This window comes from Bos taurus, chromosome 25 (assembly GCF_002263795.3).
Source record: "Bos taurus isolate L1 Dominette 01449 registration number 42190680 breed Hereford chromosome 25, ARS-UCD2.0, whole genome shotgun sequence".
Taxonomy (NCBI): Eukaryota; Metazoa; Chordata; class Mammalia; order Artiodactyla; family Bovidae; genus Bos; species Bos taurus.
In genome coordinates, this window is record NC_037352.1 from 20332635 (window position 1) to 20357105 (window position 24471).

Below are 24471 nucleotides of genomic sequence, written 5' to 3' on the forward strand. Positions count from 1 at the left end.
CTTTTGTTAACCTTTTACCGGATAATCTGCAGTCCTGTGTACATTGGAGCTGTGCTTAAAATCTGCTTTATGCCTAATTTTATTTTATTTTTATCCATTTATTTTGTGGTCCCACATCAGCCTTTAGAAAAACAACAGGTCATGGCCTGGAAGCAGATCCCAGGGTGGTTGGGGGAGGTCTAGGGTCCTTTTGCAGATAGTCCTGTGTGTAGCTGGGGAGGTCTGGGGAGGGGAAGGGTGGGTGGGGAGTGCAGTGGGAGAGGTTGGGGCCACGCTGCTCTGTGCTTTGCCCCCCAGTGAGTCTGTAGCCAGTGCAACAGGGCTTTAGAGCAGACCCCCAAGGGTGGCCAGGAGTATGAGGGCCAGGGCCAGGGTCCAGGGAGCCAAGAGGCCAGAGCCATTACAGGATGGCAGCAGGATGTGGTGCATATGAGCTTGGAGCGGCCTTGTATATGGTCTCAAAGCAGCTGGGCACATAAGACTTGCTCACCTTCATCCTGATTGGGGTGTAGTAAGTCTGTAGTTGTGCCGTAGGTGACCAGGGCCAGGCAGCACATGGGCTTGAAGCAGTTCTCTGCACTGTAGGTGCATACGTGGCAGTCCAGAGCCTGGGCTACAAGTCAGCACACCAGAGCCACCAGGACCAGGGCGGGTAGAGGAGCCATGGCTGGAGGTGAGAGGGCAGAGTGGGAGCAGGGAAGTGGAGAGCAGCTGGTCCTTGATTCAACTCAATCCAGGGCTGGGGGAAGGCACAGGGGGCGTGGGACAACACCTCATCCTCCAGGAGTTCCTGGTTGCCTGAGGCTCTGAAGCCCCTTGTGTTACACAGTCAGCTCTGTACCCCAGCAGCTGGCTGTGCCCCTCATTCTTACAGCCCAGCTTTACAGGGATGTTCGCGAAGCTGTGGCCCAGGCCTAATTTTAGGTTGTGATTTTTCAGATAAGTATGAGTATTTTTCAATAGTTAAAAAATTCTGATGGTAGGCAACTAGGCAACTCTATCTAGAAACAGAGGGTGTTTTATGAACAAACATACTTATGAATTTTTTCAAGTAGTCAATGCTTGAGTTCAAAACCTAAAATGATATACAAATGTATACATGTGAAAGTCTCTTTCCACTCCCAGGCATATAGATAAGCACTTACTAGTTTCTTATGTATGTACCCTTCTGGTGCTTAAAAAAAAAAAAAATTCTGTTATAAATACAGATGGATATATATGGGAAAGACTTGTCCTGGGTTTCTCTCTGGAAGTTGTTGCCCCCCGCCCCCCCCAGGAGGCCTGAAGAAGCTGAAGTTCTATTTTATGAGCCCAGCTCCAGCTCTGTGAGTCTTCCCCTGACCTGAAGTCTTTCGTGGGGACCTGGGCCCTCAGAGTTCTCAATGTTCCGCTTCATTTTCCTGGGCAGGTCCAAAGTTTCCAGGCCTGGGAATGAACGCCCTGTTTCAGTGGAATACTCCAGTTTACTGAGACTGGGAAATTCTGGGGTCAGCTGAGTTTTCACATGCATCCCATTCATCCAGGTTCTCTTGGGCAGAGGTCAACCCTGTTGGCCTTTTGTTTTTGTAAATAAAGTTTTATTGGAACACAGCCACACTCATTTGTTACATATTGCCTGTGGTTGCTTTTACTTTACAACAGCAGAGCTGAATAACAGAGAAAGGATGGCTTTCAGAGCTACACATATTTTCTACCTGGCTGTTTACGGAAGACTTTTGCCAACCCTGCTGTAGGAGGTGAAAAGCTCATGAGCACATTGCTCTGCAGTGCTTTCCAGTGGTTAGGGAACCTCATGGGGGCCCCTAGTGAGAGACCATCATTTCAGAGAAGCAATGGCTCAGTCAAGAACTGTGGGAATTATCCTTGTTCCTCCTTCCCCTCAGCCTATCCCTGTCCCACATTCAATTCAGCATCAGGCCTGTAGATTTTTCCTCCCAAGTCTCCTTCATTCTGTCCATTCTCTCCATCTCCATCTTCATCATTGCTTTGTCTCTTGCCTAGATCACCTTCCTAAGCCTTCCTCTTCTTCTTGTTTTTGCTCCATCTGTTCTTCACAGAGCAGCCAAAGTGATCTTTGTAAAGTAAAGATCAGGTCAGGTCACCCTCCTGCTTAAAATCCTTCAATGGCTTATTATTGTTCTTAGGAAAATGACCCCAAAGGCGTTATGCAGACACCATTTCTCTGCCAAAGTGCTCCCCAGCCTCCCTTCTTTTCCAAAACACTCCCCATTCTTCTGGTGTTACCTTGACCATCACTTCCTTGGAGAATCTCTCTTGACCTCTCTCACAAGGTAGGGCCTCTCAGGCTCTTGCAGCCCTGTGCTCATCCCCACGTGGGACCTTGTCTCATCACAGCTGCCATTTTACATTTATTTATGTAGGTTTTTTTTGGTGGGGGGGGCCTTTTCCACGAGAGGAGGAACCCATATCTGACTCTGCTGACCACTGTGTTCCCAATGCCTTGCACAGTGCCTGGCGCATAGTAGACCCTCCATAAATATTTATCAAATAGATAAAGGATGAATCACGTCATCCCAGCCACCTCTGGGTGATGGGAGAGATTCTGAGGTTTTAGGTGCCAGAGTCTCAACTTCATCCCTTGAGAGTCATGTTTATCAGAGTGAGTTGGCAGAGCCAACTTAGGCTGATGCTGGCTGAATGCCATTTGGAGACAGCAGCTGCTGAATTCCTTCCAGTTAGTGTCTCCAGCCCCAGACAGGGTGTACCAGCCTCCAGACTGTGTCCCAGAGATCAGTCATACCAAGAGGGCTGCTTGTCACATTTGCTCCCAGCTCCTCCATGCCTGGTCTCCCCAGAACCCAACCAGTGAAGATGCTTAATGAGGAAAGAGAGACAGGTGTGTTGGTGCCAGGCCCTGCCACTCCCTTCGCTATCTGTTAAGTATTCCATGGGATCCAGACACAGAATTTTATTTGTTTTTCTGGACCTAAGCTGCCCCCTGACATAGCCAGTGATTGCTTTTTTAAAACAACGAAGGGGAGCTAGGTCCTTTCATCTCCTGATAAGGTGCCAGGTGACAGAGAGATCAGCATCCCAACACATAAATCTGCAACTAATCCTTGGGAATCAATATTTTTCATTAAGAACCTGTGAGAGTTGGGCCATTATGGGGAAAATCTGTTTAGGTTGACACCTTGATGAAGTTATTCAGTTCAGGGGCTTAAGTCATTGAAAGGTAATAAAGAGCACAGAGCAATCTCGGGGCTGGTTAGGGGAGAAAACGATGGGAGTATTGAGCTTCAGTTCAGTGAAAAATGACCTGCTGATTTATTGGGGAATGATGGGGTGCTGGCCTCCTGAGCAGGCTGGGCCAGACACAATCAACATGGCAGCACCTCACTCTCATTGCTTCTCACCATCTGCAGTCACTGCTATTTATAATCTATCTGGCAGTTTTAAAAAAAAGTAGTGGGGAAATATTTAGGGCTCTTGGGATATTTCCATTTCCTACCTTCATACCACTCTTTCCCATTTTGGACTTTCTCCTATAGGTCATGGGAGATAGGGGCATTGAAGTATTGTAAACAATCGCTAGCCTGCTTGACCCACCATCCAGCTCGTCTGTCTGTGGGTTTTCTATCCCTGGTTTTATGTGCTGGAAGGTCTCCTCATTTGGGCAACTCCTTTGGACCTTGAAGTTGATCTCCCATGGTTATGCAAACCCTCCCCTTGGCACCACAGTCTCCCCTTTCTGTTCCACTCTCAACTCTGGACACCATCTCGGTTTCTGTTCAGGGGCAGCTCCATGGCCTAGGGCCCATCAGGAACCTCACACCAACTGGACCATCTCTGTGGTGCGGTCCCCAGGTGGAGATGATGGAGACGAGACACAAAGGTTGGGAGACACAGATGTAGAGAAGTTTTCTGGTGAAGTGGTAGAAGCTTTAAGCTCTTCTTACTGCTGGCCACAATTTTCTAGAAGGAAGACATGAGGTTTTAGAAACTGGCCAGGGACTCTTAAAAGGATAGCCAGACACGGTGAGAGCCCTGCAGAGCACGCAGTCTCACCAGACCACACCATGGTGTGATTTCCTCCACCTGTGCTCAGCCTGCCTTGCAGAGGGAAGGAGAAGGCATGGTTGTGGGGAGACTTGTTTATATTCAGCCCTGTGTTATTCTGCCACATGTTACAGTTATCTACTTGTCTATTTAATCTACCTGATTAGTCTGTTGAGGACATTAGAATCCACATCTTATTGATTCTTGTATCCCCGGAGCCAGACACAAAGCCTGGTACCTGGGCAGGTGTTTAATGGACCTGGGTGTTTGATGACTATTTTCCTTCCAGCTCTAAACTCGAATGGTTTTTTATTTGTCCAGTGGATCTCAGCCTTCTAAATTCTGGGTACTCAATTCATCCTCCATATCCCCTCCCCCGAGACTCACTTAAAGGATCTAGTCTTTTACAGCCATTTATTTATTAATAGCCATTAATTTATTTAGCCATTTAAAAATCAGGCATTCAATAAGACAATAAATCACACCATGAAAGAGTAGGCACACGAAACACACATATACCCAGCATTTACCTCCACACTCAACCAGTCTGTTGGTTTTGGTTAGCCTTATTGTAGTGCTATTGTAGCTAAATGTCCCAGTTTCACTAGGGATTTGTGACCCACAGGAAATCACTTGTGGGTTCCCTTCCCTCTTCCTCCAGGTGGCAGCATGGAGTAATGGTTAAACCCCTAGATTTTGGAAATCAGTTTTCCTGGGCTCAGATCTTAGCATTGCGGCTTACTAGGGGGGTGACCTTGGGTGAGTTATTTAAACTCAGTTTCCCCGCTATAAAAAAGAGGAGTGGGTGGGATAATAAGTAAACCATCTCAAAGAATTGTTACAAGGCCTTTTACAAAGAACTTAGAATATAATGGGCATTTCATAAAGTCTAGGTGATGGAAAAATCACGCAGATATCTGTGCTCTGGGACCTCCATATTCAGGGACCTCCTCATAGACGTCAAGAAGCCCCCAGTCATCCAGACCCTCCGCCGGGAGAAACTGAGTATTGCTTTAGCGTTGCTCCCGGTGATGGAAATCACGGGGAAAACGAACGCTTGCTTACTGCTCTCTGGTTCTGTGTGTATTGATCAGCGTCGCGGGGGTGGGAATGGGGTACTGTTCTAGAAACACTCACTTTGATTCCTCAAATAAATCCCCCCCAGGGTCCTGCTAGGAAACTAATTGGGAGTTGATACTGATGAATAAATGTGCTGCCGCCGCCTGAGGAATTGACCACGCCGGCAGATGGCTGGAGCATGAGAAACACTCTGTCGCGGCCTTCCAAGGGGCCCATCAATAATAGATGGGCTCCGGCCCTCCGAGAGGGAGGCATTGCTGCTGCAGGTATGAATTATGGATGCCGTTTAGGGTAATGCGGATCCATCTCAAAGGTTCCGCTCAGTTTATGTGCTAGTAAAAGCCGGCAATTTGCTTGTGTTCCAGCTATAATTTGCGCTACATTAAGGGACCCTCCTTTCCATAATGGATGTACGGTTGGACGCAGGCGCAGTCAAGCCTCGAGGGCAGCGCCCCGCCTGGCGGGATGCGGCGCATGGCCAGGTGTGGTCCTGCGCAGCTCATCGCCGCGCTGGAGACCCTTGGGTGTGCAGGCAGATGGAGGCCTTTAGCTTCTCCGAGATTCTAGGAAGAAGTCTCACGCCCTTCTGTGAGTCACCGGTCAAATGCAGTGGATGTTTGTCCGGAGACAAGCAGGGGAAAGAAAGGCCTATGGGTTGCTGGTCTAGACAGAAAGACACCCAGGTTTTGCGAGAGAAGCAGTTGGTAAGATGATGATGGAACCAGACTGCCCAGGCTGAATTCTGGCTTTGCCCGTTTCCAAGTTGTGTGCAAATTGGCCTTTTTTTGTGTGCCTCTTCGCCCCAAATAACAGTAACCGTGCTGACTACAGAGAGGCTGAAGCCAGCGCAAGCGCATGAAGGCCAATTGTTGAATTATCAGGACTGTTGTGAGCTGGTTGTTAAAAAAAAAAAAAAGCCATTATTAAAAATTAAATTCTATAAACTTGGAGTTAAATTATATTAAAATCAAAGCAATAAGACCTCAAAACTCATCAATTCCTAATCATTTGACTTCATTTTACTATTATATATGTCCTTGAGGCGATTTCTGTGTGTTGCATCTGGTTGGGGGCAGCGATCAGACATGCTAGTGGGTCCAGGGCTCCGTACTGGCATTGTGAAACTGGTGGTGGAGGGAATGTTTATATCAGACACATAGGCAAATGTTTCCCCTGGGAACTGGTTGTTAAAATTTTCAGAGCACACCACTAGTATTGACCTAATAAAATTGCTTAGAGGATTAGCTAGTTAATATGTTTATAACTGCTTTGAACAAGGACTGGCACATCGTAAGCACCACATAAAAACTGGCTATTATTTTTTCATAGGTTTTTCACAAAATTTGCTAGCACAGATCAAAGGGTGTATGAGTGGAGCCCTCTGAGGAACCACAAGCCTTTCTTCTTTTCCAGATCCCATGATACAACAGCCTAGAACAGACTTACTAACTCTCCCCTTGGGGCAAGGATAAACTCAAATTTTGGAGAAAAGGGAAGTTTAGGTTTGCACATTTTCCTTAGCTTTTCAAGTACTTTCCTTTACAGTGGGCAGAGATTCTAGCAAGCTGACCTTGATGAAGGGTGGGCTTCTGGCTCTGTTACCTACTAATTTGAGGATATTATTTCACCTCTTCAACTCTTTGCTTGCTCAGCTGTCAAAAGAGGGTAATAACAGTGCTTCGTGGATTTAATTCTAAAGATTCTGCGAGAGCCAGTACAACCTCTGGAATCTGATTGCCTGGGTTCATATCTTACCTCTAGCACTTGCTGGCTCCAATCTTTTAGGGGAAAAAATCTTTATTTCTGTTAGCTTTAGTTTTCTCATCTGCAAAACTAGGATAACGACACTTCTCTTGGTTGTTGTGAGAAGAAGTGGACTAGTATGTTTAAGCATGTTTACCTGGATATTATAAGTGCTTGGGTTTCCCAGGTGGTGCTAATGGTAAAGAATCCATTTGCCAGCACAGGAGACTTGAGTTTGATCCCTGGGTTGGGAAGATCCCCTGGAGGAGAGCATGGCAACCCACTTCAGTATTCTTGCCTGGAAAATTCTATGGACAGAGGAGCCTGGTAGGCTACAGTCCATAGGGTTGCAAAAGGTCGGACTCTACTGAGCAGCAAGCACACACGCGTGATAACTGCTTAATAAATATTAACAGTGACCATAGTTCCTACCTGGAAATTATGTCTCTCACCGCCCCTCGGGTGTGGAGGGGTGGTTAGGCAGATCTGAATGTTGCTGGGGAAGACTCCCCTTCCCTCTCGCTTGTGTGTTACCTTCCTCTGAAAACTGTATCTGACCTTAGCTGATGACCCTCCTGCTCTGATTCCACCCTGAGGAGGAGCCCTCTTGGATAGAGTGCAGCAAAGTGGTGCGCCCCTACTCAAACCTCTGAAGAAAAACCTCCCTGGAGCTAGTGTGAGGATTAAATGAGATAATGTAGCTGCAGTGGTGCAATTCATTAGGAATTTAATATGGCAAAATAGCCTGTCCAAGAATGAACTGCGTCTTGTTTCTCAGCTGGGGGCTCATCAGAAAAGGATGGGATGTTCTTTTTCTTCTCTTGCCCTGGAGGATAAGTGGGTCTTTGTGTCCTTTAAGTTTATACAGGCAGATCTCATTTTATTGTGCTTTGCCTTATTGCCCTTTGCAGATAGTGCTTTTTTTCACTTTTTAACAAATTCAAGATTTGTGACAACTCTGTGTTAAGCACATCTATCAACGCCATTTTCCCAACAGCATTTGCTCACTTCATGTCTCTGTGTCACATTTAGATGATTCTCCCAACATTTCAAACTTTTTCATTGATATTATGTTTGTCATGGTGATCTGTGATCAGTGACCATGATTCGCTGAAGGCTCAGATAATGGTTAGCATTTTTAGCAATAAAACATTTTTTAGCTCATTCAGAAGCCTAGTGTGCTGCAATCCATGAGTCTGCAAAGAGCTGGATGTGACTTAGTGACTGAACAACAAAACTGATAAAATAGCTTTATTTAATTTTAAAATGGCTTTCCATGTGAAAATTTCCCAAAGCTGGGAGTAACAGTCTAGAGCCAGTAAAGCATTTTTAAATTAGGTATATACATTGTTTTCTTTAGACATAATGCTATTGCACACTTAATAGACTTCAGTATGGTGTAAATATAACTTTTTGTATGTACTGGGAAACCAAAAATATTGTGTAACTAACTTTATTGAGATATCTGTTTTATTGCAGAGGTCTGGACTGAACCCCTAATACCTCCGAAGTATATCTGTACTTGAGATCCTAGGCTGTTGGATCCAATTATCTGGGAAGGGTCTTCAGAGGGATTTGCTTAAAAGCAGTGTCTGGAGGTTGTCTCTAAAGAGATGCCACCCTGGCAGGGCCATAATATTACTTTCACCTTTCAACTTGAGAGCAATTCATATTGTGATATCTGTCAAGATGTTATGAGGTTCATAAGAGAGGCTCAGTAAAATTTCCCTTCATTTACCTGTGTATACTTTATTACATTTAATCTGAACCCCACATCAGTTCAGAGGTTGAGACCTAGGGCTCTTGAGCCAGGTAGACCCAAGTTCAAATCCTTGATCTACCACTTACCTGGCAGTATGAATCTTGGGTTCATGCACCTCAGTTACATCATCTGTAGAATGAGCATTAGAACAGCGCTGTTTGTAAAAAGGAAAGAACTCTTAGTCCGCTGCTTCAGATATAATAAATACTAAGTAAGCAATGGCTGTTGTTATTGTGTGCTTTATGAGTCAAGTAGGGCAAAATAAATTTCACTAAAGAAAGCAAGAAACAGGGGTTCAGAAAGGCCAAATGTCATCTTTGAGGTCAGGAAGGACTCAGAAACCAAACGCTCAGCTCTGTGGAATCTAAGCCAGGAGGGAACACTTTGTTCCCCCTACAATTTAAAGCCAGGGTTCCACCTGCCTGAGTGTTCCATGTTCCTCAAAGCTTTCCAAAGCTATAAATATTTCTGAGAAATTTGCTAGATCACAGTTTTTGTCTAAGCAGACCACTTTGATTGGCCTTGGCTCCTTTCTTGATTGTTCTGTTCCATGAATCCATTGTTTCAATTTGTTGTGTGGTTTCTGCTGGACTCTTACAGAACCACTTTAAGCTTAAAGAGGAGAGGAGGGTGGGATGTCAGTCTCCAGCATAACACAGACAGTGGAAGGACCAGTCTAATTTGGCTAGAGTTGCCACTGAATCTGCTGGGCTGTTGTTTTTAAAATTTAAGTGGTATGGGTACTCATTTAGTTATTTTTGGAGCCAGTTTTCTGATTATCAAAGCATTATGTGGCAATTATGAGGAAGTTGGAAGTCAAAGGTCCCATAATTTTTTTGAAGGTAAAACAGTCTAGTAAAAACCCAATTCCCCAAATCTCATTGGATTGTGAAAACAATTAACACCTTGTAGAATTTATAGCTTTTCCAATTAATTAATCAATAAATCAATTACCAGAAAATCTTTATTGAGTACTTGTTTTTGTGTGCTAGGGCCAGTCCTGTGATTGTGGTGAAAAAAGGAAATAAAAGCTCTGAACTAATAAAGTTTATACAGTCCTGGAGGGGAGACTAATCTAATGACAATGTGATTAGTGATCAAGGGTTTGGTCCTTAAGGTGGCAGGAGTTGGGACAGGCAATGTAGTATGAACAGGGAGACAGATGAGCCCCCAACAGGATAAGAAAGGTTTGTTGAAAAAATTTGGTGGGGAAATGTCCTGTTTTTTAGGCTACAAGTGAAGTAAAGATGACTCCATTCATTCATCCACCCACTCATTTATCCATCCATCTATACATCCAGTTAAAGTTTTTTATTATACTTAATCTTTTGAGGTATAATTGACATAGAACAAACTGCACATACTTAAAGTGTGTAATTTGGAGATGGAAATTGCAACCCACTCCAGTGTTCTTGCCTGGAGAATCCCAGGGATGGGGGAGCCTGGTGGGCTGCTGTCTATGGGGTCACACAGAGTCGGACACGACTGAAGTGACGCAGCAGCAGCAGACCTGGAATTATACCAGTGAAATCCTCACAATTGAGATAATCGTCGTGTTCATCATCCTCAAAAGTTTCCTGTGCTTCCTTGTAGGTCTTCGCGTGCACCTCCCAGACAACCCACTGATTCTCCTTCTGTCAGTGCACATTAGTCTACACTTCCTACAGTTTTATAAAAATGGAGTAATGTAGTATGCACTTTTGTGGGGCCTGGTTTCTGTCACTCAGCATCATTGAGATTTATCATCTTGTAGCATGTATCAATATTTTATTCTTTCTTACTGTTGAGTAGTATTCCATTGCATGGACATATCACAGTTGGTTTAATTCACCTGTTGATGAATATTTGGGTTGCTTATAGTTTTTGACTATTAAAAATAAAGCTGCTATGAATATTCATGTACATATTTTTGTATGAATATATACTTTTATTTGTTTCTGGGTAAATTCCTAGGAGTAGAATGGTAGGTTCATATGGTAGGTACATTTTAAACTTTTAAAGAAACTGACAAGCTATTTTCTAAAGTAACTGTGCAATTTTACATTCTCAGCAGCAGTATATTTTCACCACATCCTCACCAACACTTGGTGTGGTCAATCTGAAGTTCTAACCATTCTAATAGGTATCATAGTGATAGGTGATTTTAACTTACATTTCTGTAAAGGCTAATTAATGACTGAATTTTTTTCTATGCTTATTTACCAATTGTATGTCTCTGGTGAAGTTCTGTTCTATCAAATATTTTGACCACTTTTATTGGCTTGTTTTCTTATGATTGAGTTTTGTCAGTTCTGAATACAATCAGGATATAGATCCCTTATCAACTATTTGATCTATCAATTATATGATTCTCTCAGTCTACAGCTTGTTTTTTATTCTCTTAAAAAAGTCTTTTTGAAAAGCAAAAATTTTTAGTTTGATAAAGTCCAGCTTATCAGTTCATTCTTTTTTGGATCATGCTTTTGATGAGAAATCTAAAAAATCTTTGTCTAGATCAAGGGTCATCAACCTTCTTGGCTGAAGGACCGGTTTCATGGAAGACAATGTTTCCATGGACCTGGGGGTTGAAGTGGTCGCAGGATGATTCAAGCCCATTTCAGTTATTATGTGCTTTATTTCTATTAATATTACGTCAGCCCCACCTAAGATCATCAGGCATTAGATCCCAGAGTTTGGGAACCCCTGACTCAGATCATGCTTACAAAGGTTTTCTCCTATGTTCTAAATGTTTTACAGTTTAAAGTTTTATATTTAGATCTATGATATATTTTGAGTTAATATTTATATATGAGGTGAGGTATGGATGGAGGTTCATTTTGTTTTTTGCAGATGGCTATCTCATTGTTCTAGTACCATTTATTGAAGGGATTATCCTTTCTCTACTGAATTGACTTTGGGATTTTCTTAAAAAACCAGTTATTTGTACATTGTGTATCTATTTATGGACTCTATTCTGTTTCATTGATCTATTTCTCTATCTTTATGCCAGTTCACACTGTCCTGTTTACTATCGCCACTGGAATGCAAAAGTAGGAAGTCAAGAAACACCTGGAGTAACAGGCAAATTTGGCCTTGGAATACGGAATGAAGCAGGGCAAAGACTAATGGAGTTTTGCCAAGAAAATGCACTGGTCATAACAAACACCCTCTTCCAACAACACAAGAGAAGACTCTATACATGGACATCACCAGATGGTCAACACTGAAATCAGATTGATTATATTGTTTGCAGCCAAAGATGGAGAAGCTCTATACAGTCAGCAAAAACAAGACTGGGAGCTGACTGTGGCTCAGATCATGAACTCCTTATTGCCAAATTCAGACTTAAATTGAAGAAAGTAGGGAAAACCACTAGACCATTCAGGTATGACCTAAATCAAATCCCTTATGATTATACAGTGGAAGTGAGAAATAGATTTAAGGGACTAGATCTGATAGATAGAGTGCCTGATGAACTATGGAATGAGGTTCGTGACATTGTACAGGAGATAGGGATCAAGACCATCCCCATGGAAAAGAAATGCAAAAAAGCAATATGGCTATCTGGGGAGGCCTTACAAATAGCTGTGAAAAGAAGAGAAGTGAAAAGCAAAGGAGAAAAGGAAAGATATAAGCATCTGAATGCAGAGTTCCAAAGAACAGCAAGAAGAGATAAGAAAGCCTTCTTCAGCGATCAATGCAAAAAATAGAGGAAAACAACAGAATGGGAAAGACTAGAGATCTCTTCAAGAAAATCAGAGATACCAAAGGAACATTTCTTGCAAAGATGAGCTCGATAAAGGACAGAAATGGTATGGACCTAACAGAAGCAGAAGATATTAAGAAGAGATGGCAAGAATACACAGAAGAACTGTACAAAAAAGATCTTCACGACCCATATAATCACGAAGGTGTGATCACTCATGCTCACCTAGAGCTGGACAGCCTAGAATGTGAAGCCAGGTGGGCCTTAGGAAGGATCACTATGAACAAAGCTAGTGGAGGTGATGGAATTCCAGTTGAGCTATTTCAAATCCTAAAAGATGATGCTGTGAAAGTGCTACACTCAATATGCCAGCAAATTTGGAAAACTCAGCAGTGGCCACAGGACTGGAAAAGGTCAGTTTTCATTCCAATCCCAAAGAAAGGCAATGCCAAAGAATGCTCAAACTACCGCACAATTGCACTCATCTCACACGCTAGTAAAGTAATGCTCAAAATTCTCCAAGCCAGGCTTCAGCAATATGTGAACCATGAACTTCCTGATGTTCAAGCTGGTTTTAGAAAAGGCAGAGGAACCAGAGATCAAATTGCCAACATCCTCTGGATCATAGAAAAAGCAAGAGAGTTCCAGAAAAACACCTATTTCTGCTTTATTGACTATGCCAAAGCCTTTGACTGTGTGGATCACAATAAACTGTGGAAAATTCTTAAAGAGATGGGAATACCAGACCACCTGATCTGCCTCTTGAGAAATTTGTATGCAGGTCAGGAAGCAACAGTTAGAACTGGACATGGAACAACAGACTGGTTCCAAATAGGAAAAGGAGTTCGTCAAGGCTGTATATTGTCACCCTGTTTATTTAACTTATATGCAGAGTACATCATGAGAAATGCTGGGCTGGAAGAAGCACAAGCTGGAATCAAGATTGCCGGGAGAAATATCAGTAACCTCAGATATGCAGATGACACCACCCTTATGGCAGAAAGTGAAGAGGAACTACAAAGCCTCTTGATGAAAGTGCAAGTGGAGAGTAAAAAAGTTGGCTTAAAGCTCAACATTCAGAAAACGAAGATCATGGCATTCGGTCCCATCACTTCATGGGAAGTAGATGGGGAAACAGTGGAAACAGTGTTAGACTTTATTTTTCTGGGCTCCAAAATCACTACAGATGGTGACTGCAGCCATGAAATTAAAAGACGCTTACTCCTTGGAAGGAAGGTTATGACCAACCTAGATAGCATATTCAAAAGCAGAGACATTACTTTGCCAACAAAGGTTCGTCTAGTCAAGGCTATGGTTTTTCCTGTGGTCATGTATGGATGTGAGAGTTGGACTGTGAAGAAGGCTGAGTGCCAAAGAATTGATGCTTTTGAACTGTGGTGTTGGAGAAGACTCTTGAGAATCCCTTGGACTGCAAGGAGATCCAACCAGTCCATTCTGAAGGAGATCCAACCAGTCCATTCTGAAGGAGATCAACCCTGGGATTTCTTTGGAAGGAATGATGCTAAAGCTGAAACTCCAGTACTTTGGCCACCTCATGCAAAGAGTTGACTCATTGGAAAAGACTCTGATGCTGGGAGGGATTGGAGGCAGGAGGAGAATGGGACGACAGAGGATGAGATGGCTGGATGGCATCACTGACTCGATGGACATGAGTCTGAGTGAACTCCGGGAGTTGGTGATGGACAGGGAGGCCTGGCGTGCTGCGATTCATGGGGTTGCAAGGAGTCGGACACGACTGAGCGACTGATCTGATCTGATAATAAGTCTTGAAATCAGATAGAATTAGTACTTTGTCTTTTTTTCCCTCACAGTATTTTGGCTATTTTAGGTCCTTTGTATTTCCAAAAACATTTTAGAATGAGTTTGTCAATTTCCACTAAAAAACCCTGCTTGTTTGATTTCATGGGATCTATGTTTTAAGTTGGGAGAATTTTCATCATCTTAACAATATTGAATCTTCATGAGTCCGTGAATCAAGTATATCTCTTCCTTTATTTAGATCTTTTAAAGACTTCTTTTAGCAATGTTTTATTTTCAATGCATAAGTCTTTCACATCTTTTGTCAGATTTATCTCTAAGTATTTCACATTTTTGATGCTATTATGAATCAGTTCAGTCACTCAGTTGTGTCTGACTCTTTGTGACCCCAGGGACTGCAGCACACCAGGCTACCCTGTGCATCATCAACTCTCGGAACTTGCTCACACTCATGCCTGTCGAGTTGGGGATGCCATCCAACCATCTCATCCTCTGTTGCCCCCTTCTCCTCCTGCAATCTTGCCCAGCATCAGGGTCTTTTCCAATGAGTCAGTTCTTCACATCAGGTGGCCAAAGTATCAGAGCTTCAGCTCCAGCACCAGTCCTTCCAATGAATATTCAGGACTGATTTCCTTTAGTATTGACTGATTCAATCTCCTTGCAGTCCAAGGGACTCTCAAGAGTCTTCTCCAACACCACAGTTCAAAAGCATCAATTCTTCGGCACTCAGCTTTCTTCACAGTCCAACTCTCACATCCATACATGACTACTGGAAAAACCATAGCTTTGACTAGATGCATCTTTGTTGGTGAAGTAATGTCTCTGCTTTTGAATGTGCTGTCTAGGTTGGTCATAGCTTTTCTTCCAAGGAGCAAGTGTCTTTTAATTTCATGGCTGCAGTCCCCATCTGCAGTGATTTTGGAGCCCAAGAAAAGAGAGTCTTTTTCCCATTGTTTTGCCATCTATTTGCCATGAAGTGATGGGATTGAATGCCGTGCTCTTAGTTTTTGAATGTTGAGTTTTAAGCCAGCTTTTTTACTCTTCTCTTTCACTTTCATCAAGAGGCTCTTCAGTTCCTCTTCACTTTCTGGCATAAGGGTGGTGTCATGTGCATACCTGAAGTCATTGGTGTTTCTCCCAGCAATCTTGATTTCAGCTTGCATTTCATCCAACCTGGCATTTTGCATGATGTATTCCGCATATAAGTTAAATAAAAAAGGTGACAATATACAGCCTTGACATACTTCTTTACCAATTTGGAATCATGTCTGGTTCTAACTGTTGCTTCTTGACCCACATACAGATTTCTCAGGAGGCAGGTAAGGTGGTCTGGTATTCCTATCTCTTTAAGAATTTTCCAGTTTGTTGTGATCCACACAGTGTTTTATTACTTTAAATTTCTGAGTGTTTGCCGCTATTATATAGACATCTAGTTGTTTTTTGTACATTAAAATTGTATCCTGCAACTTTGCTAAACTAACTTATTGGTTCTAGTAGGTCTGTTGATTCCATCAGATCTTCTGAGTAGAAGATAATGTCATCTACAAATAAAGATTGTTTTAATTTTTTTGTTTCTGTCTGGATAGGACATTCTTGTCTTGTTTTTTATCCTTCAGAAAAAGCACTCATTCTTTCATCATGAAGTATGCTATAGTTTAGCTGTATATGTTCTTTATCAGGTTAAAGAAGCTCCCTTCTGTTCCTACATTGCTGAGAATTTTTATTAGAAGTGAAAGTTGCTGAATTTTTATATATGTTCTTGCCTCTATTGAGATGACCATATTTTTTCTTTTTAGTTTGTTAATATGATGAATTACCTGATTTATTTTGATTAGTAAACCAACCTTAGATTCCTGGAATAAACCTTAGATGTCATAATGTATTATCCTTTTTCTATATTGTTAGATTCAATATGTGAATATTTATTTAGCAATTTTGCATGTATAACCGTGAGGTTTTGGTCTGTAGTTTTCTTGTAATATCTTTATCTGATTTTGATAGTAGGGTAATGTTGGTCTTATAAAATCAATTGGAAAGTATTTCTCACTTTGCTGCTTTCCAAAAGAGTTTATACAAAACTGGTATTATGTCTTCCTAAGATGTTTTTTGAATTCATCATGAAGCCATTTATATATACAATTTTTATTCAGGCAGTATAGTTCTCCAAATTTTAAACACAGACTGCCTTGGTTTGAATCCTGGTTACTAAAACTTACTATATATGCAAGCTTGGGGATCTCCAAACACCCATTTGCAAAGTGGAGGAATAACAATGCAAAGGTACCTACATCATACATTTGTTTGTGAGAATTAAATGAGATGATGTACATATTCAGTACACTTATTATTATTACCATATGTCTATATGGGAACAGCTCCCCACTCCAGTATTCTGGCCTGGAGAATTCCATGGATAGTATTCTGGCCTGGAGAATTCCATGGACTATATGGTCACAAAGTATCGGACACAACTGAGTGACTTTCACACGCACACACACACACACACACACACACACACATCTCCTGAACAAGACTGAACTGTGGATTAGGACAGAAAAGGACCAGTGGGGAGGCCATGTACCGTTTTCCTCTTCAGACACGGCCTCACTCACCTGGGCCTTTTTCTCCTCCCTTACTCTCTAAGGTCTTTGAAAAGAAAGCTGGGCCTATCATTTGATCTGTGACCAAATGAACTTTGCATGGCCTTCACTTCCTCATTCATAAGGAAGAGATAATAATAGCAAATAATTTTACAGACACTGCCAGACACTGTCTTGAAAACAATCCATGTATTCACTCATTTAATCCTCACAACATCTTGTAAAGTGTGTACTATTATAATCCCCAATTTTACTGATGGGAAACCGAAGCAGAGAGAGGTTAGTAACTTGCCCAAAGCTGCATGTCTAATAAGTGGCAGGATTTGGCTATGAACTTAGGCAGATTGGCTTCAGAGCCCACTTTTTTACCCATTATCCTACACATATGCCTTATAATTTGTTGTTGTTGTGTGCGTTTTGGGTGAGGATTAAATGAGATAACCTGGGGCACACAGAAGAATGTCCAAAAGTGCTCCCTTAGCTTCCACAAGTCTTATAAAACTCTGGAAGGAATAATCTTTTCAACACACTGATTATTTTGTTTTCTCAGCTTCCATCCCCAGTCCAGCTGAGATCCAGGGCTGACTCCAATTAGAAGAGCCTCTTTCAGCAGAGAGGGCAAACTACAATCCCAGAAAACTCTGACTCTCAAGGCTAGAAGCACAATGCTGTGGTCCTCTTTATCCTCTTGCCACTCCAAGTGTGGTGCTTGGACCAGCAGCATCACTGTCTCCTGGGAGCTTATGAGAAACGCACAATCTCAGGCTCCCCAACAGACCTACTGAATCAGAATTCATATTTTAACAAAAGCCCAGGTTATTAGTCTGCACATTAAAGTGTAAGAAACACTGTTTTAAATCAATACTTTTTCTGCTTGATCTTTCCAAGCGGTTGCTTGGTTGATAAGCTGATGGGAATTCACCACCACGTCTCCTGACGGTGTGATGCTTATACTGAATACACATTTATCTTTCCAGAGCAGAAGATGCAGAGTTAAAGATCTTCATTGGGTCAGGTGGGAACTGTGATAAACTGGAGTGTGTGTTCTATCTAAAGGGGCAGCCAATTGCTGTTAAATGGAAATGCAAGTTTTTCCGATGTCTTTATCAAAGCTGGGCATCTGGCTATTTATCTTAAACCTCTTATTTGTTCAATATTAACAACTAATTCAAACCAATAAAATAACATTGAGAACCAAACAGGTCTGTGTGTAGGCCATATTCCTAATGGGGTGCTATTTGTGACTTAGACTAACCTAGATAGCATATTGAAAAGCAGAGATATTACTTTGCCAACAAAGGTCCGTCTAGTCAAGGCTGTGGTTTTTCCAGTGGTCATGTATGGCTGTGAGAGTTGGACTGTGAAGAAAGCTGAGCACTGAAGAATTGATGCTTTTGAACTGTGGTGTTGGAGAAGACTCTTGAGAGTCCCTTGGACTGCAAGGAGATCCAACCAGTCCATTCTGAAGGAGATCAGCCCTGGGATTTCTTTGAAAGGAATGATGCTAAAGCTGAAACTCTAGTACTTTGGCCACCTGATGCAAAGAGTTGACTCATTGGAAAAGACCCTGATGCTGGGGGGGATTGGGGGCAGGAGGAGAAGGGGACAACACAAGATGAGATGGCTGGATGGCATCACCGACTCGATGGACATGAGTCTGAGTGAACTCCGGGAGTTGGTGATGGACAAGGAGGCCTGGAGTGCTGTGATTCATGGGGTCACAAAGAGTCAGACATGACTAAGCAACTGAACTGAACTGAACCTAAAAAAGACTTCAAAATAGTCCAGGTTCATGAATAAATCAAATATGTATTATATATGATGGTCTTTTGACTGTTTGGAAGTTCTTGCAAAGCATACAAGACTTTCTATTATTTAGTTGTCTGTAATATCAGCCACACTCGACCACAAATATTTAATTGCTGTTTCATCTTCCATTCTTGGCACATATCTGTTCTCTCTGTATGAAACTATTCATTCCCTAACTGCCCATCTGACTAACTCTGAATCATCCTTCAAGACCCAAATCATCCCAGTGCACCAGCCCTGAGCACCCTGTCTCAGGCATCAAACCTGGACTGGCGATCTGTTTCACATATGATAACATACATGTTTTGGGATGGGATGGGGAGGGAGGTGGGAGGGGGGTTCAGGATGGGGAACACATGCACACCCATGGCTGATTCATGTCCATGTATGACAAAACCACTACAATATTGTAAAGTAATTAGCCTCCAATTAAAATTAAAAAAAGACCCAAATCAAGCTTCACCTCCTTTGTGAAGGTGTTCTGGCTCCCCTCAACTAGAGCTGAGCACTACTAGTCCAGGTGCCCTGTGCCTGGACCATGTTCTCTTGGAATCGCTTGTTCATATCCTTGTTTCTCCTAGAAGTGCTCAGACATCAGAGACCGAGTCTTACATAATTCTGTATTCCAAACATCCATAAAGGGTCAGGTACAGAGTAGATGCTTACACTAGTTACCTATGGTTGTTGTTTAATTGCTGAGTCACGTCCGACTCTTTGTGACTCCATGAACTACAGCATGCCAGGCTTCCGTGTCCTTCACTCTCTCCCAGAATTTCCTCAAACTCATGTCCATTGAGTAAGTGATGCCATCTAACCATCTCATCCTCTGTCTCCCTCTTCTACTCTTCTTCTACTCAGTCTTTCCCAGGAGCAGAGTCTTTTCCAATGAGTCAGCTCTTTGCATCAGGTGGCCAAAGTATTGGAGCTTCAGAATCATTCCTTCCAATGAATATTCAGGGCTGATTTCCTCTAGGATTGACTAGTTTAATCTTCTTACTGACCAAGAGACTCTAGAGAGTGTTCTCTAGCACCACAGTTCAAAAGCATCAATTTTTTGGTGCTCAACCTTCTTTATGGTCCAGCTCTTACATCTGTACATGATTACTGGAAAAACCATAGCTTTGATCTATTGTAGCATAACTTAATTCAAAACAGCGGTTTTTGATAATGCACACTTATTATCTCTTAATTTCTGTTGTCTAATCTGGGCATGGCTTAGCTGAGTGCTTCTGGTTCAGGGTCTCTCATAAATAAGGTTGTGGTCAGAGTGTAGGCTGGGGCTGTGGTATCATGTGAAGTCTTGACAAGGGAGAATCTGCTTCTAAACTCACTTACATGGTTGTTGGCAGGATTCAGTTATTTGTAGCCTTCTGGAACTGGGAGGCTCAGTTCCTTGCTGACTCTTGGCCAGCGGACTTCTTAAGTTCTTTTCCACATAGATCTCTCATGGACAGCTCAAACATGGTAGAGTGAGTGAGAGTGCTTCAGACAGAAGACAACCTCTTTGTAACCTGATCCCAGAAGTAACTTCCTCTCTTCTGCTGCATTCTATTTGCTAGAAGCCAGCACTAAATACAACTCACATGCAAGGGAAGGGAATTATACAAGGGTGAAACTGCCAGGGAGCAGGGCTTATTGGACCATCACTGAGACTGCCTACGTGATGCTCAAATTGCAGTATGTGCTGTGCATAATTGCTCAGCCTTGAGATTCAGATTGCTGCTGCTTCTGCTAAGTCACTTCAGTCGTGTCTGACTCTTTGCGACCCCATAGACAGCAGCCCACCAGGCTCCTCTGTCCCTGGGATTCTCCAGGCAGGAATACTGGAGTGGGTTGCCATTTCCTTCTCCAATGCATGAAAGTGAAAAGTGAAAGTAAAGTCACTCAGTCATGCGAGATTCAGATTATCCATGTTCAAATCCCAGTTCTGCCACTTACTCTGCAAGTTTAGTCAACAGGGACGGGCATCAGAGTATTTCTGATCCTTTATTTGCAAAACAGAAATAGAGACACAGGCATAGAGAACAAACATATGGACACTAAGGAGGAAAGTGGGATTGGGATGAATTGGGAGATTGAGATTGTCATATATACACTATTGATACTATATATCAAATAGATAACTAATGAGAACCTACTATATAGCTCAGGGAACTCAGTGTTCTGTGGTGACCTAAATGGGATGACCAAAATGAGAGAGGATATATGTATATGTGGAGAAGGCAATGGCAACCCACTCCAGTGTTCTTGCCTGGAGAATCCCAGGGACGGGGGAGCCTGGTGGGCTGCCGTCTATGGGGTCACACAGAGTCGGACACAACTGAAGTCACTTAGCATAGCATAGCATATGTATATGTATGGCTGATTCACTTAGCTGTGCAATAGAAACTAACACAGCATTGTAAAGCATTATACTCTAGTAAAAATTAGTTTTAAAAAAAGCTTTCTGATCCATAGTAATATTTTGGGGACTGCTTAACATGGCATCTGCCTAACTCTAAAAATGTTAGTTATAATTAGCATTGTTATTTAGAAATGATTATTGAATGTACTAGAGGTACACAGGTAAGGGAGGGAAAATAGAAGAAATAGAATAAATGAAATAGAAATAGAAGAATATGGCTGGTGAGATGCCCAGGTCTCTCCCTCTGATTGAAGTTGCTCATTTCTAAACCTTTTTCTTTCCTCCTACCAGTTAACTTGATCTTTGTCCTAATCTGATCCTCCACTCCCATAACTCTGCCCCATCCTCCAAGTCTAGCAGGGTCTCCTTACTTTGTTCAGAGCCTGTCCCTTTCCCACACCAGATTTTTTTAACCCTTGCCATTCCTTAAACACCGCAGATGGTAACTGCAGCCATGAAATAAAAAGACACTTGCTCCTTGGAAGAAAAGCTATGACAAACCTAGATAGCACATTAAAAAGCAGAGACATTACTTTGCCAACAAAGGTCCATCTAGTCAAAGCTATGGTTTTTCCAGTAGTCATGTATGGATGTGAGAGTTGGACTGTAAAGAAAGCTGAGCACTGAAGAATTGATGCTTTTGAACTGTGATGTTGGAGAAGACTCTTGAGAATCCCTTGGACTGCAAGGAGATCAAACCAGTCAATGCTAAAGGAAATCAGTCCTGAATATTCATTGGAAGGACTGATGCTGAAGCTGAAGCTCTAATACTTTGGCCACCTGCTGTGAGGAACTGACTCATTGGAAAAGACCTTGATGCTCAAGATTGAAGGCAGGAGGAGAAGGGGATGACAGAGGATGAGATGGTTGAATGGCATCCCTGACTCGATGGATATGAGTTTGAGCAAGCTCCGGGAGTTGGTGATGGATAGGGAAGCCTGGCGTGCTGCAGGCCATGGGGTCACAAAGAGTTGGACATGACTGAGCGACTGAACTGAACTGAATTCTTAAAACCAGAATGCTCCCAACAAATCATTTGTTCCACTCCTCCCCCTGCCCCCCGTTGTTCAATATGGAGTGTTGCAGGAAAGACTGGCCTGACTGTGCGTTGGTTGAATTTATTACAAGTTCATCAGAGCATGATTCAACTGACCACTTCCTGCCTCCTGGTCATCTTTTTTTTGGAAGTATGGACAGTGATCATTTAAATACACATAATACTTGTTTCTGCTTTTATTCCTGTGTCCTTCCTTTCCTCAACAGATAGTCTTATCTATTTGATTTAAATAACAACAATAAGCAAAAGTTACTGACTGCTTACTAGATGCCATCTAAACCTCTGAAATCAATTGTCTCAATTATCACAATAACTTCTATGAAACTGTATCTATGAAATAACTTCTATGAAACTATGCACTAATATCACCCCAAGTTTAAGCTCTTACTTACATTTATTGAAAAGTGGTTTAGATTCTTGGAGTCCATCTATTCCTCAGCTCTGCATACTCAGTAGACTGCAAGATGCTTCTTCAACCCAGACTACTTCACTGAACTTGTTTTCCCCAAAGACCTGGAGGCCGTGTTGCAGAATGCTCCTCCCACGTGACCTTCTGGCATTCCAGGCTGCTGGCGAGTAATCCTTTTTGGAACTCTTCCCTGGCTTATGTGACTCTGCACATTCCTTTCTCTCCAACAATTACTCAAGCATCTTACTGACTTCTTGCCTCATTCCATCCCTTAAATGTCAGCATTTTCTAACGTTCTGTCTTGGCCGTCTTTGCAGGCTACACATTCTCCCTAGGTGATCTCACTGACTCTTGTAGCTCCAAATATCATCGCTCCATGAATGACTTCTCTATTAATGTTTTTAACTCTACTTTTTACTTGAAGCTTCAGATTCGTATTTCCTACCACTTGGGGATTCTGGAGGGACTTCAGAATCAGCTTGGCTAAACTCAATGTCATTGTTCCTGAAATATTTCCATCATTCTTCACTACATAGCCTAACAGAAGAACCACCTACCCAGTCTGGACTTTAGTTACCAAAATTAATTAAGTAACCAAATTCTGTTGATTTCTCCCAAATATAAGTAAGTCTTCTGGAAAAACTCCGGTTCCAGCTCAGTCTCTCATTCTTGTTGACTAGTAAGATCTCTCTGCTACTCATCTCCACAAAATAGACCCACTTATGTTATTTTCCAACTTGAGTTTTCCCCATTGTATATTTCACAAATGGGGCTTCACTGGTGGATCAGCAGTAAAGAATCCACCTGTCAATGTAGGAGACACAGGGTCCATCCCTGGGTTGCGAAGATCCCCTGGAGAAAGAAATGGCAACCCACTTCATTACTCTTGCCTGAGAGATCCCATGGACAGAGGAACCTGGGGGGGCTACAGTCTGTGGGGTCACAAAGAGTTGGACATGACTCAGCCAACAACAACATACTGCATAAATACCAGATTTTTTGGACTGGCATTCCATGATTTTATATTCCCCATGTTCATGATCTTCTCATATTCACTTTTCTAAGTTTTAAAAATTTTTTAAAATAATACTTAGTAATTACCGGTATAGAAAAAAACTCTTGACTTTTGTAGATTTATCTTGTAACCACACAACATGCAGTTTCCTCTTTAATTGATGTTATGGATTATAGTAACAGATATTGTGGTGTTAAGCCATCCTTCTGATTCAAACAAAAATGTATTATTCTTTTGATAAACCAATGGACTTAATTTTCTAATAATTCATTTAAAATTGTGCATCTGTATTTATAAATGTATTTGTGCATTGCTTTACTTTTTTATGTTTTCTTCATTAGATTTAACTGATAAGGTGATTCTAATTTCATAAAAGTAATAATGTCAAACATACACATATGGGCCTGTTATCTACCAACCATTGTTCTAAATACTTTATCTGTATAAATTCCTTGAACCTTCACAACAACTTCTAGAGGCTGCTCACATTCCACGGCTCACGATCCTCTTTCTTTGTCCTCAAAGACAACAATGTGAGCCTTTTTCCCATTGCATCACTCCAATTTCTTCTTTGGTCAAATCTCCTTCTGCCTCTTTAAAAGGATGCTTGTGATTATACTGGATCCACTTGGCTAATCCAGGGTGAGCTTTTTATTTTAAGATCAGTTGATTAGCAGACTTCATTCCATCTGCAAACATAATTCCCCTTTGCCAAATTCATCGGTTGTGAGGATAAGGATGTGGACATCTTTGTAAGGGGCAGGCGGACATTATTCTGTCCATCACATCCCCCCAGCCTTTGTGCTTTTCCTAGTTATTCTTGGTATTCAGATCTTCTGAAAATTCACTTGACAATTTATGCTGCTTATCATTCAGTGCATCCTTTCAACCTGAAGACTCTGAATTCTGTCTGTGAACTTTTTTCTATGATGTTGATTAGCCCCTCCATTCATTTCTCTCTCTTCTCTTCCCTGGAACTCCCACTAGATGGATTTTGTTCCTTCTGGGTGTGTCTTTCATTTCATGTAAATTTTCTTTTTGTTTGGTTGATTGAGAGCAGGGCTCTGGGGCCAGACTCCCTGGGATTCAGTACCTCAGATCCCCTTTT

The 24471-nt window shown here is 42.1% G+C and overlaps 1 long non-coding RNA gene and 1 pseudogene across 1 annotated transcript; both read right to left on the reverse strand.

The window, feature by feature from the left end:
- LOC107131364 (ly-6/neurotoxin-like protein 1) lies at positions 1–22659 on the reverse strand (annotated as a pseudogene).
- LOC132343852 (uncharacterized) lies at positions 4434–7959 on the reverse strand. The gene is made up of 2 exons (XR_009492851.1): positions 7001–7959; positions 4434–5993 (listed from the first exon to the last, which is right to left on the reverse strand). It is a non-coding gene; the product is annotated as an uncharacterized lncRNA (long non-coding RNA).
- Positions 22660–24471: the final 1812 nt, after the last annotated feature.